Source organism: Carica papaya, chromosome 2 (assembly GCF_054855325.1).
Source record: "Carica papaya isolate Zhongbai chromosome 2, ASM5485532v1, whole genome shotgun sequence".
NCBI classification, from domain to species: domain Eukaryota; kingdom Viridiplantae; phylum Streptophyta; class Magnoliopsida; order Brassicales; family Caricaceae; genus Carica; species Carica papaya.
The window spans coordinates 25,885,115-25,896,801 of record NC_142310.1 but is presented as its reverse complement, the minus strand read 5'-3'; the positions used below and the strand labels follow the sequence as shown (position 1 = coordinate 25,896,801).

Here is an 11,687-nt window from a genome sequence, read left to right as displayed (position 1 = left end):
GATCAATCGCGCGATCGGACGGCCCAGATGCAATCGCACGGACAGCCCAGATTCAATCAAAAACGAACGGCCCAGATTAAAACAAAATGAACGGCTGAGATCAAAAGGCAAGGGGTTATAAATAGAACCCCCACACCAGACCACAAACCCTAGTCGCCTGCCGCTCGCCGGAGAAGACAAACCAGAAGCCGGCCGCCGCCACCCGCCGCCGCGCCGGGGAAATTTTCGACCGTCGATCGAGGTAAATTTCATACCCCCGACTCGTTTTTCCACGCTGATTCCTCTTGTGGCCAAATCGGAGCCAAAATCCCGGCCAAACGGACGAAATACGCGGCTGAAGGCCAGCGGCGCCGCCGCGCCCCCTCTCAGTTTTTGCCTCCGATGAGGCCTTTCCCGGCCTCCGTTTGATGCAATTTTTATATCACCGTGATCACCATTCTTTTCTCTACAGGTTGACCGGAGCCGAATCACCAAAACACGAACCTCGCCGGAGAGCTGCCGCACCCGAGAGCGCCGCCGCCGGTAAGCTCCGTTTTTCCGTGATTTTTTGGCCTCCCGAGGGCCCTAGGGTTGTTTTCTCATAGGGACCGATGCGAGTGTGGCCGAATTCGGCCAAAAACGGCCGAAAACAGCCAACCCGAGGTGACTCGCCGCCGCCAGCGGCGGCGCCGTCGCCGGAGCACGGCGGAGCCGCCGTGCCAGAGTTGCAATTTGGGCTGAAAGGGGCCCTGGGCCTAATTTGGGATTTTTTTTGGAACACGTGCAGGTACCAGTAGTGCGTTTCAGTTCCCCGAGAAAAATTCAGGGAAAATTAGGGATAGCCTGCAAGCGCACTGCAAAGCCGTGTTCGGACCCCGAAAACGAGTAAGAACCCCTCACCCTATTTCCTATCACGGTATTAAAGTTCAAAATGATAAAACGGTATTTCTTGAATTAACGAATGTGTGAAATTGCTTAAGGTGGCTAATGGAGCCCAAGTCTAGTGTGATTGATGATTTACTGTTATTTGGCCTGTTTTACAGCTTTAAATGCATTATGAGGTTTGATTTGTTCATTTTATAGTTTCGAGTGCATATATTACTATTTTATTAATTATGGGTTGAAAGACTGAAGAACTGATACTGTATGTTGTCTGTTTGGCATGAATTACGATTTGCTTGTTTAAATATGAATTGATGATGCTTATTGAGGAAAAGGAAAATGAAAGATTGTGTAGACTGATAATTGTATGATGGAGTCAGCCTGACGAGATATCCTGGGAGATGGTGGACGGACCGGGTCCGTAGGGAACCCTACTGGGATTGTGGTCTCACATGCCGGACGGGGTATGGAGATCTTATGGTTTTGGCGCCCATACCGGACGGGGTATGGGGACGGCCCGTTTCACCCTCATACCGGACGGGGTATTGAGGTTTATGGTTTTGGCGCCCATACCGGACGGGGTATGGGGACGGCCCGTTTCACCTTCATACCGGACGGGGTATTGAGGTTTATGGTTTTGGCACCCATATCAGACGGGGTATGGGGACGGCCCTGGAAACTGATTATGAATGTTAAAGGTTAACGGGTAGCGGGACCCCTATGGACCCCCATGGATACTAGTAGGCTAGTAAATGAGAAAAGGATATGTGGTATAATGATTGAATTACAAAAGGCGTGATAAGTGCTATGTTTTACAACTTATATTATTCCATGATTGTGATAATGTTATTGTTTTTCTTATATTGTTTCATGAATTCCACCGAGGTAAGTGGATGGTAAAGGTTTTATCATAAATAAAAGGATTTGTTGTAAATCATGCTCCATTGGTCTTTTGTGTTTTTCTACCCACCTTTACCTCCGTGACGGTGAGATATCGTGATGTTCTTACTGGGCTAGTGTAGCTCACTCCTTATTTAACCATTTCAGATCAGGAAGACATGGTTCCCGAGCCCGTTCCGCAGGAGGACGACGAAGGGGATGCTTAGAGATTCTGTAGTCATACTCATAGTTTTATTTTCGAGTTTCTCTTTTAGTTAGTTTAATCTTTTATATTTTAAGTATGTTTTTGGTTTTCGTGTAAGGGATGTTAACTGAAATTTTGATCTCGCTTCCGCATTTTATGTGTTTAAATACTCATTTCATTTTCACATTTCCGGGGTCGTTACATTAAAACTACTGAAGATGATTTCACTTATAGTTAAACTCAACTTCAAGCTTAGAGACTTCAATAACTTGGTGAATTAATAATCCTAAGTAGGTAAAGAATCTTGAAAGCATCCACACTTAATTGGATCCGGACCTTTAGAAGACAAGTATTGGTGATTTTAGTGAGTAATATAGCTTTTATGATAGTTTTACCTAGGATTTTGGACTAGTGGTGAATCAGAAGATGATAGTTGCTAAGGAGTGATTTAAGATGAATTGTATTGATCTTCGAGTATCAAATTGAATAGGAGGATTTTTTATTAGTTTTGACTATTTCTTTAGCCCTCTGGATGGGTTTACGATGCTGTAACATTGGTTCTAACTAGTCAATGAAAGAGGCTATTTAGTGTGTATGTATTGATACCATTAGAACTCATACAATGCTTGTTTACATTAGTTCTTCTATTTGTTTGTTTACCTATTGAATCGCTGTTAAAAGTTACACATGCAGTTCTTACTTTTCTACTTATGTTATTGTATGATGCTCAATTTGACACTTCTCAAGTTTTTACTTTTTCTTATAGGAGATAATTGATGCTAATATAGAGGGTAAATTAATGAGCATGTTGAATATGGTCATTTTCTTTGATTTCTAACTTATACCTAAGAGAATGAGTAGATATTTAGAGTTGTCTATGGTTATAACAGGTTCAATGAGCTGGTGAATTAACGTGGCATCAAGCTTGCATCAAGGATTTAATACATGGAGTTTTTTCTTTGAAGAAAAGAAAATGAAGGGGATTGGTGGTAGTTAAGGCTATATGAGGATTATGAAAATTATCAATATATATATTTAACTTTTCTTGTCTACTTGTACAAGATCTTAATATAGATATAGAGAATGAAATGTAATATGTTCTTGCATGTATATATGCGTATTGTTAATTTTGATTTGTAGGCCTTGTGAAGATCGAAGAAGATACTAGGCAGTTCTTTGGTTACTTTAAAACTTTGTTGTGACTTGGGAACTAATTATTAGTGTGTCCATATTAGAAGAGAATAAAAACAAATACAAGATTACATATGAAATGTTTGTAAATCATTATAATTAGCTAGAGAGCAAATCGTATATTTATATATGCATAAAGTGAGTCAAAAGAAAAGGTGCGCATATATAATTGTGGTACGATGATGGTAATCGAGGAAGTGTTTATGAATCCGGTTCCTTGCGTGCGGCTAATTTATTGTATATATAAAAATAAATATTTCTGTAACTTGTTCATCACATTGTGGGCTTGAGTTCCAAATCCACATTGTCAATTTAAAAATGAATCTCCTTAAAAGTTGAGTTAGGAAGGCGGTAAAAAAGGAGAGCAATTATATATGCAAGTATATATATATGTATGTATTACACTTTTTTGAATATTGAATACTGGATGCAGAATCTTTTATTTAAATCATTAATTGCATAAAGAAGAAAATATATACACACAAAATATTTTAGTGCATCAAATCATATGTATAGTATACAATTTGAAATAATTTATTCCCATATCTATATTGAAGGAAACTAGGTTAATATGCCAAAGGATTCATTAAATAATTAGGGAGCTAATTAGTTTAATTATAATAATTTTTATTTTAATTGATCTATATGTAAACTAATTACATATATATGTTACATAATTCATTATAATTGCAATATATTTGATTATATAATTCATAAAGAAAAAAATTAATTATATGACATGATACAACAAGACCATCAAAAGTTGTGTTTTTCTGGTTGATATTTTTCTTTCTATTGATATTTACCTATACATCATAAAAATTTAGATGCTCACCCTTCCATACACATATACAAACATCTCAATATATATTTACCTACCTCAACATGTATTCCTTCCATCGCTACCTTATATGTTACATGTATATATATATATATATATATGTATATATCAACTGGATCAGACAACAAACATCTGGCCCGTACTTGGTTTATAGTTAATTTGCTCGACATGCAAACTTTAATTTGTAAGATTTCAAAATTTTTCATGCAAAACGTTATTTCTAATTACACTCCAACAATATTCTAATACCATAAAAACTTAGTTATGATATATATACATAGATATATATTGTGATTAATATTTGTTCTCGTGTTGTGAAATATATAAACCAATTTAGTTGAATAAAAATCATATAAACAGTATAATGATCAAACCAGTAAAAGTAGAGAAAAGACATGAGAGGGTAAAAACCAATATATTTTAGAAATTTAGCATTAAAAAAAACTATTATTTTTATTTAGATTTGATAGAGTAATAACAAGGAGTCAAAGTAAAAAAAAAAAGATAATTCATTTAATCAAATACATTTCTCACATTTACCATAAATACAAACATTAACAAATTCAAAAAAACCATTTTAATGTCACAAAATCCCCTATTAATTTACAAGGTAATGGTATATTAATCTGTTGTTTTTTTTTTTAGTTCAACTATTAGTTCAACAACTTTTTAACTAATACCATTGACTTTTAAAAGTATAAATTTAAATTATTGTTAGTATGTAATGTGAACTCTGATATAGAAAAAAAATGATATCTACGGTTTTTGTATTTTTTAAAAAAATAATTAAAAAATAAAATGGCGGTAACTGTAAGACATCAAGACATACAATTAAGTTGGATTAGAAGGTGATGGCCATATTAGTTGACGGTTAAGAGATAATATTTGTGTGTGTGGTTGCCATGTATAATTGACTTCAGGTGTGAATGGATGTTGAGGATAATGCAGGAGAAAGTAGGTAGATACATGAATTACAGTGAAGCAATAGTTTTTAATTAAAAGGGATGGCCACAATTGAATAATTTTATATAAATACAGCCTTACAACAACTTACTAATTAAATTTTTTTTAATTACATTACCCTAAATCAAAAGATTTTTCCATATCCCCTATTAAAGACATAACATTTTTGGAGATAATTTGGGCATTCCACTTGCAGTTTTAGAATGCACCACATCTTACCTTACATGGTATATTCTTCCATATTAAAACACTCCGCCCCATTCCTTACTAATGGCTACTCAACCGTTGTGTCGTTTTATATATACCCCCTCCAGCCCCTTGGGCACACATGACAAAATACCATGACTAGAAAAAAAGGTTAAGCTTGCTTATATCACTAACAACTCTGTAAGAAAAGCCATATTCAAGAAAAGGAAGAAGGGGCTGATGAAGAAATGATCAGAATGCCCTTTTCTCTTCTTTCTTTTCTTTTTTTTTTATACTCAATTCAGAGAGTACAGAAACATTGTTGATGTACTATATGTAGAAATTTAGTTTAGTTAAGAGGAAGATTAAACTCGTTAGATACTCAAATTTGTTTAGATTTCAAATGAAACTTTTGTGTAGAATTTAATAAATATGATGCGCTCTTCAGATCATAGAATTAAAATTTGGGATAATGGCATTGAGGAATAATATTTTTCTCAAAGAAAATCTCGATATAATTTGAATATCTAAAACAATTAATATTTTGATTAATATGAAATTTAAATATAATTCTAAAAATTTTATTTTAGTCAAAACATGCAATATTTTAAATAACTCAAATATATTGGAGAATCCCTGACGATCATAAATAGAATTTTGTGATGCAATTATTATGTTCAGAATATAGAAAATAACTGAAATAAATAATTTTCGAACTCAACAATCTGTAAATAGCTAATTAATACTTTACGCAAGAAGAAATGTACAATATATACATATACATATACATATTTAAATATATACAATCACCTAGAATAATAAATATAGAAAAATATTTTTGATGGCTAATTTCAAACACTTTCAGTAATTAGTACTTTGAATTTCTTTTACACATATAAATACTCAAAAATCAGTGATATAAAGTCTCTTGCTATTAAAAAAAATGTTACTGATATAAAATGAGGTCATATTTAACACCAGTGACATAAATTACTACTGCAAATTTTTTTTAATATTATAATATGTTACTGTAGTATCTGTAGTACGATGTTACAATTGATTCTTAAAGATAATGACTAGTATTTAACCTTTATTAGTGGGTTACTTATTCAAAACAAATTTATACTTTTGCAATAACAGTTTCAAAAATTCATAAGACACAATATAAGTACTTTTTAAAAATGAAGATAGATGTAATAATACAACGAAACCACTTATACACTACTATCAAAGTGTATAACCCCAACATCCACGTGAAAAGTCTAGTATTCAAATTTTAATTGTTCATGTGGTTATATTATAATTAATTTTAACATATGATAGAATCTTCAATTCTTATTTTTGTAGAGGTAGAGAATTACCACTCGCAAGTATTATCATGCCTTAATTATATTTAACTTTTAGGAGGGTTGATTTCTATTAAGGCGGTTAGTAATGAAGTAAAGATTCTAGAATTGGAACTATTGGGCCTTTGGCCCGATCATTAAGGGATGGCATTAGTTTCCATTAATGAAGAACATGTCTACTCACAATTTTATATAAAAAATTAACAAATCAACCGAATTATCACCTCTATACCTTTTTATACAATCTGTTAACTTTTGATATCAACCATTTTCTATTAAAAATGTATTGAATGTATTTATTTATTTATTTGTGAATATGTCAATTTAGTGACATATAAAAGTACTTAAGTTCAGCAACTTTATTTAAAATTAAATTTGTAGTCGATTTTATGTATGGATTGTAGAATTAATTATATTGATATTAATTGTAACATTTTATTTTCTCACATAATTGTAAAATGGTTGATACTAATCTCCCTATCTTACACGCACTCATAAATATTATCTCTTAACCATCAAGTAGTATGGCCACCACCTAACAATCTAACTTAATTGTATTTCTTGATCTCTTACAATTACCGCAATTTTATTTTTTAATTTAAAAAAAAATACAAAAACCATAGATATCTTTTTTTTTCTATATCAGACATCACATTACATAGTAACAATAATTTAAATTTATACTTTTAAAAGTCAATAGTATTAGTTAGAAAGTTGTTGAACTAATAGTTGAACTCAAAAAAATACAACAGATTAATATACCATTACCTTGTAAATTTAGGGGATTTTGTGACACTAAAATGTTCTTTTTGAATATGTTTATGACATTCCAAGTGTTAATTAAGGCAAATGGGTTCAAATACAGATTAAAAATGACAAATGCACGATAAAATTTATGCACTAGAACAAAATTATTACAAATCCCTTACAAATACATATGAGTTCCAATACGTATATATACAACAGTCATGCACTCAGACTTCTGTTCCCGCACTCTGATGAGTACAATAGTCTAGTGAAAAAAGTGACTCTTATGTTTTGTTTTGTATTTTGCAACCACTTCTAGCCTCAGTATATGTATGTTTTGGAACTCATATGTATTCGTAAGGGATTTTTAATAATTTTGTTCCACTGCATAAATTTTATCATGTATTCGTTATTCTGAATAAGTATCTGACACCCATTTGCCTTAATTAGCACTTGGGATGTCACAGAAAGATAGTGAGGAACCGATCACAGACCTACCCCTTGAAGTCTTTGAGGATCCCATGGATCCATAAATTTTTATAAGTGCGTGATTTGTCTCGCACTTTGATAAGTCCTTTTATATAATAATAGAAGTGGCCCTTTTTGGATTTTGATATTTTTTTTCTCACCACTTCTGGCCTCAATTATATATGTAATTGGGAAATCGTATAATTTTTCAGGAATTTTTAATAAATTGTCTAAACTACTCAAAGAAGCTAGTAACCAGTGTACACATGTACTTCTCATCAAAACTATAAATTTGTAATATATGTGTGTGTAATTTTTTTGTTCTCCAAAATATAGGGAACAAAGATAGATTATTCTACATATCTATTAATTAGTTAGAAGCCGATTTATAACTTAATTTAACGTATTTTGCAAGATACATGTATAATATTCATATTAATCAAAATATGAATTATTTTAGATGTTATGATTATACCGAGACTTTCTTTGAGGAAAATATTACCTGTTAATGCCACTATCCCAAATTTTAATTCCAAGATCTAAAGATCGTATCCATATCTATTAAAGTTTATACAAAAATCTCATTTTAAATCTAAAAAAATTTAAGGAGATAGCTAGCTAGCTTCATCTTCATCCTAACTAGACTGAATCTTTACATATATTCTATCAATAATGCTTTTATCTTTGCTCCATTGTGTATAAATAAAAAAATACAAAAAGAAATGTGACATCCTGATGCCAAACAGGGCACCAATGTCCAAATAAGCAGACATAAAATAGATATTTATATTACAGCAGAACTACACAACTCATACAAAATTTACAAAAGACTGTATCCTGAGGCAATCAGGCCATCTACCTTTTAGAATACAAAATATTATATAGCATAATTATAAAAACAACCCTCAATGTTTAAAAAAAAATTACAAAGTTTGGTCTAAACTATTCCTCTTGAAAGGAATCTAACCACGATTCTTCATAATTTTCTTCCAAACCTAGATCTAAGGGGGAGTTGGATATGGGTGAGTTCCAATACTTAATATGATAAATTGAAATAATGCAACATAGATACATTTTAAAATATTCATTAATGCATGTTTAGTAAAACAATAATTTTAAGTTCAATTAACAAAGTCAAATCAAAAGTTATCGTCAAATATTCATATCCAAATCAAATGTTGAATTCATACGGATCATCATGAAGACGCTCAATACCGTATTAAATGGGTTTACATAACTCACACACATAGGATGAAACTTCTCTTCTTACACAGTTTTTTTATACTAATTTATTATCTTAATTTATATTACACTGATTGCAAACCTATACGCGCAGCCGCTTACACCTAGTTCTAGAGAGGACAAAAGAGATATTGATTAGTCATGTCTTGGTACATAGATAGATACAAACATACATTCACAAATATTAAATACAAATATAAATATCTTAGGTCTCTCACGTTGCCATCATTCATGACCTTGAGCCCTAGACCATGAATATCAAATCATTCAGAGTCACAAGGACAACTGAACTACCGTTTCATTAAGGGATCAAAACCAGCACTCATATTGTAACATCCCACTAATCACCACACTAAATGTGTATCTTGAAACTCCTATTTATTAGGCCTTATGGCCATTTGAACTAATTTAAATTTATCTTGTAGTTTATATCGTATTTCATAATTTTAATTTATTCAAATTTTGTTATTTTACTTATTATTATTGTTATTATTTTATTTTTTTGTAGCATTTTTATTTTAAAATAATTTTCAGGAGAAAAATAGAAAATGAGGCAAAATCCTGCGGGAAAATGCCTGCAGAAGTGGCTCGCCTGCACCAGCACAGCACACTGTTTGCGTGCATGCATGCGCACATGACCAACACAATACATGTGCAAATTCCCATCGGCCCGGGACATAGGGCCAATTTGCACACGCATCACATCGTGCGCATATTGGCGAGTCCGTGGCTGCGTCCCGTTGTACACAAATAGGATAGTCCTTGTAGACATGGCTAGACGCCATGCACCCTGTGCACGCGCCATCCGCGCCGTAGGCCTGCATGCTTGGGCCTGTACATTGTAGGCCTACGTGCTGCGCTATATGCGCTGTAGGCCCTTCGCCGTTGATGAAGGATTCTTCCTCCATTTTCACACGGCCATCGTGTCATGTAAAATCACTCATCTTCAACTCAACTTTCTCTTTTCCTCATTGGATTTCACCACTTGGCGCAAATCCAACGGTCCTAATTTTTTATAGATAGGGACCCTTTCCTTTCATCACTTCCATTTCATTTTCCATCTTCCAAGAGCTTAGAGAGAGAGGGAGTGATCTAGAGAGAGAAGGAGAAGAGAAGAAGAAGAAAGGTGTAGGAAAACTTCAAGATTCTGTTAAGAAATTTAATATTTCCTTAAACATCTTAAGGAGCATTTCTAAAAAATCAAAATTAAGAAGTTTATGCTTTGTGTTTTGCATATTTTATGTTTAATAAAGTGATTTGTTCTTGATTTCAAGCATGCTATGTGATTTTATAGGCACTTAATAATTTGCGTATAAATTAAATAACATGAATTCGATGATAATTTTCTGAAATATATATAGAAAAAGAAAGAAAGAGAAGGAGAATGAGCTTGAATAGCCTGAAAAGTATATGTATTTGTATTGACATGCATAATGCATCAAGCGTCTCATTAGACATTTTATCTCGGAGAGGTTTCTATTTCTCCCTCCCCCATTTGGTTTAGAAAGACGTTAAAGGACTACTTCCTGTGGATGACGGTGTACCCTCTAACGAGAGGGGTGACACAAATATCTATTAGGGGTCACATTTGGTTAAGTACTATCGTGGTGATAGAATATATGATAGGACCACTGTGGTGGGTATGACCGTGGTCATAGATTGTACCATGGTTTGGCAAGCCAAAAATGTACTTGAGCAAATTGTCGTTATATATCTGATATGCTCATTCCACATGGATAGTCAGAAATCCATATCTCTCCTCAGAGATAGAAGTCGGAATGAATTCGTGAAGCATGACACAAAAATTTGAGCATTTCATGATTTTATTTTTTTTATTGTTAAATATGATCTTGATTTGATCATTGTGACTGTGAGATGATATTTCTTTTAATAAATAAAATTATTTTCATAAAATAAAAAAGGACCTTGACGTGACCTAATGGTAAGTATTAATGATATAATTATTCACTCTTAAAATCTTACGATTTTATTTAAATGTTATTTTCCTTATTGAGTATATGGAACTCACCCTTTCCATACCCCCCCAGATGAGGAAGATAGTGAGGAACCAATCATTGGCCTACCCCTTGAAGTCTATGAGGATCCCGAGGACTCACAAATCGCATGACTTGTCCTGCACTCTAATGAGTCTAATTGCATAGTGAAAGAAGTGGCCCTTTGTATTTTGTTGCCACTTCTGGCTTCAGTTGTATATATTATAATTGGAACTCATATATTTTGGTAAGGGATTTGTAATAATATTCTACGCTGCATATAATTTTTAGAATGCACTAGTAATATGTTTCTGTATCTTGCATCGTTATGCTTTAATTTGCATTGAAGATGTCACGCATATTCTAGCAGTTCTGGAATAAATAATCAAAACTAAATACCTCTCAAAGGAAATATGGTGAACCAGATTTAACCAGATTATGTGTTTGTTAAATTTTGACTTTGTATTTTATTAGTTAACTTTCTAGATTCTTTTAATGTGGTTTTATTTTTTCTTTGGTCTTTTACTTTCAAGTTTTTAAATGTTGATTCTCCTTCTTTTATAATTATTTGTAGATTTAAAATTTCTTTCTAATGAGCTTTTAGTTTATAAAATTATTCTTAGAATTTTAAGATCTTAGTAATTTTATTATATTTATTCTTTTAAATTAACCACATCATTTTTTTTATACCAAAATTTCAATTTATACCAATATTCCTAAAATACCAATTTGTCCAAAATTTTCTTAGTTTACTACATTACAGA

General features: G+C 32.7%; 1 long non-coding RNA gene across 1 annotated transcript; it reads left to right on the top strand.

Annotated features, from left to right (window-relative positions):
• The first annotated feature begins 348 nt into the window (after nt 1–348).
• Nucleotides 349–2,169, top strand: LOC148268913 (uncharacterized). The gene is made up of 3 exons (XR_015816733.1): nt 349–522; nt 767–864; nt 1,909–2,169. It is a non-coding gene; the product is annotated as an uncharacterized LOC148268913 (long non-coding RNA).
• The last annotated feature ends 9,518 nt before the right edge of the window (nt 2,170–11,687 follow it).